This window comes from Heliangelus exortis, chromosome 3, assembly GCF_036169615.1.
Source record: "Heliangelus exortis chromosome 3, bHelExo1.hap1, whole genome shotgun sequence".
In the NCBI taxonomy this organism is placed as follows: domain Eukaryota; kingdom Metazoa; phylum Chordata; class Aves; order Apodiformes; family Trochilidae; genus Heliangelus; species Heliangelus exortis.
The window spans coordinates 87,036,099-87,039,218 of NC_092424.1; the positions used below are offsets into that span (position 1 = coordinate 87,036,099).

The 3,120-nt window shown below is 47.9% G+C and overlaps 1 non-coding gene across 1 annotated transcript; it reads left to right on the forward strand.

Annotated features, from left to right (window-relative positions):
• The first annotated feature begins 530 nt into the window (after positions 1 to 530).
• On the forward strand, positions 531 to 699 carry LOC139795604 (U1 spliceosomal RNA). The gene has a single exon (XR_011725592.1). It is a non-coding gene; the product is annotated as a U1 spliceosomal RNA (small nuclear RNA).
• Positions 700 to 3,120: the final 2,421 nt, after the last annotated feature.

Here is a 3,120-nt window from a genome sequence, read left to right on the forward strand (position 1 = left end):
CCGACCGACCGACCGACCGACCGACCGACCGACCGACCGACCGACCGACCGACCGACCGACCGACCGACCGACCGACCGACCGACCGACCGACCGACCGACCCCCACCCACTCCTAGCCTTTTGACCTGGCAGTTATAATGGGGGGCAGCTGAGCCTATGGGGAGGAGAGGATGGGTCAGGTGACCCAAATGGACCAATCACAGTACTTCATCCCATGGTGCTCAGTATAAAATGGCTCCCAAGAGAGCCCTCTGATGGCTTCTTTGAGGGGTTTGGTTGGGGGGTGGAGAGCTGTTGCCTCTTCCTCTCTGCTGCTCCTTGTTTCCTCACTGGAGGAGAGTATCATTCACTGAGGTAGGTTGCCTTCTGCCTTCTCCCAAGAAGAACCAGCTTGCTTGCTATGAGATTGTTGTCATCTGAAAACCTGGGCTTGGGTGCCCCATCTGCTGCCCAGTCCAGTGAGGGGCTTTGTTGGTGGGGAAGTTATTGCCAACCGAAGAGGGTAAGCTCCATATTTACATGTTTTTATGTATTTCCCTGGCCAGGGGAGATGCCATGATCAGGCAGGTGGTTTTCCCATGGTGAGGCTTATCCCTTGCACCCCAGGTGTACTGATCCTTGCAATGCCCCCAAATGAAGGAAACTTAAATGCATACTTTGTGGTAGCAGAGGATGTTTTTTTTTATCCTGGTCCTCTCAAACTAGGACAATCCACCCTTATTCCTTACCACGTGCTTCCTTAGCTGCATTATATTACACAATTTGGACTTTTAAGTTTTCTCAGCCAGAGTTAAACTACCTTGTGGTATGCACTAGACTTTACCATTCACCTGCATTACCCACCAGGTGTTTCCTGGTCCAGAAGCAACCCCACAGATAGGTTTGCCCTTGCCCAGGGGTGAAGAAATCTACACAGCTTTTCCTAGTAGGTTCCTTTCATATACAACAGGGATATTATCCCCTTCTCATATATGTAGGAACTCTGACTGGGCAGGGTGGGCTTGATTGATTGATTGATTAACTAGCCAGGTAGCTTGTGCTAAAAGTTTGTCCCAGTTTTTGAGAGTTCCACTGCCCATTGCTTTCAGGGTGTTTTTTAGCAAGCCATTATGATATTCAGTCTTTCTGGAGCCTGGTGAACAACAAGGAATATTCTAGGTCCACACTATACCATGCTCTTTGGCACAATTAGATATTAGGTTGTTTTTGAAATGAGTCCTGTCATCTGACTCAATTCTCTCTGGTGTTCCATGCCACCACAAAATTTGCCTTTCGAGTCTCAGAATGGGATTATGGGCAGTGTCATGAGGCACTGGATAGATTTCTAGCCATCTGGTTCTTCTACCATCATAAGCACATAATGCTTAACCTGGTGAATTTGAAGGGAAGTGACATAATCCATCTGCCATGCCTCTCCGTATTTATATTTAAGCCAGTGTCCCTTATAGCACGAAGGTTTTAATCATCTGGCCTGCTTTATAGCAGTGCAAGTATTACACTTGTGGATAACTTGGGTGATAATATCAATTGTAAAGTTCACCCTTTGGTCTCTGGCCCATCTCTATATTCCATCTTTTTCTTGATGACCAGAAGCATCATGGGCCCACTGAGCTAAGAATTATTTACCTTTGTATTCCCAATCTAAACCTATTTAGAACACCTTAGCAATGTGGTCTTCCTGATGGTTGTTTCTATGCACAGTGGTAGCCCTGTTTTTAGGCATGTGGGTGATTCTGCCCCTGTACTCAGCGCTGGTGAGGCCACAGCTTGAGTCCTGTGTCCAAGTCTGGGCCCCTCAGTTCAGGAAGGAGATTGAGGTGCTGGAGCAGGTCCAGAGAAGAGCAAGGAGGCTGTGAAGGGATCCAGCACAAGTTCTGTGAGGAAGGGTTGAGGGAGCTGGGGGTGTTCAGCCTGGAGAAGAGGAGGCTCAGGGGAGACCTCATCACTCTCTACATCTCCCTGAAAGGAGGGGGTAGCCAGGTGGGGTTTGGTCTCTTCTCCCTGGCAGCTATCAGTAAGACAAGAGGGCATGGACTTAAGCTCTGCCAGAGGAGGTTTAGGTTAGATATTAGGCTTTACAGAGAGGGTGATCAGGCATTGGAATGGGCTGCCCAGGGAGGTGGTGGATTCTCCATCCCTGGAGGTTTTTAAGAGGAGGCTGATAACTCGGTGCTAGTAACTCAGTGTCAGTAACTCAGTGCCATGGTCTGGTAACCACAGTGGTAGTGGATCAAGGGTTGGACTTGATGATCTCAGAGGTCCTTTCCAAACTGGCTGATTCTATGATTCTTTGCCTCACCTTCAGTGCTAATTTATCCAGTTGGGCAGCAATATCCTGCCACGGGTCAGCTGCTCAAACTGTTTTCCTCTTCTGCTGCCAGTTATCCTGTTTCCACCTTTTCAGTCACACTCATGAAGCACTAGCAACCCTCCAGGAATTGGTGTACAGGGTGAAGTATTGGCCATTTTTCTCACTCAGTGATCCCTAGGGCAAATTGGATGACTTTGACTCATTTCACATTTTCCCTCCTTTGCTTCTGCAACCTGTTGAGTAGTTGAGTAGTTCAGCTGTCCATCTCCACTGATTCCCAACAAGATGGTAGGATCCGTTGGTGAAAAGAGCATAGTTTTTGTCCTGATCTAAGAGGTCTTTAAATAGCAGGGGCTTCCTCAGCATGAGTCACTGCCTCTTCTGGTAGCATCCCAAATGCTGTGCCCTCTGGCCAGTTTGTGATTACTTCAGCAATGTCTGAGCAAATGAGGCTCCCTATTCATGCTTTATGTGTTATTAGGGCAATCCACTTATTCCAGGTAGAATCAGTGATGTGGTGGGTCGATGGTACCTTTCCCTTGTGCATTCAGGTCAGGTCTGGTAGTTGTGGTATCAGGAGGAGCTGTGCCTCAGTGCCAATGACTTCTAAGCAGCTCAAATTCCTTCATAGGCAGGTAATATCTCTTTCTGTGGAAGTGTAATTGGCTTCTGATCATCTATAAACCTGACTCTAGAATCCCTAAGGGAACACCCTTGAGTCTCTGCTGTTTTCTGCCAGAGGCAGGTCTTCCCCTGCTGCAGTGCAGTGCATATTCTTTATGTCTGATCCTGTTTGGACAGGTCTCAA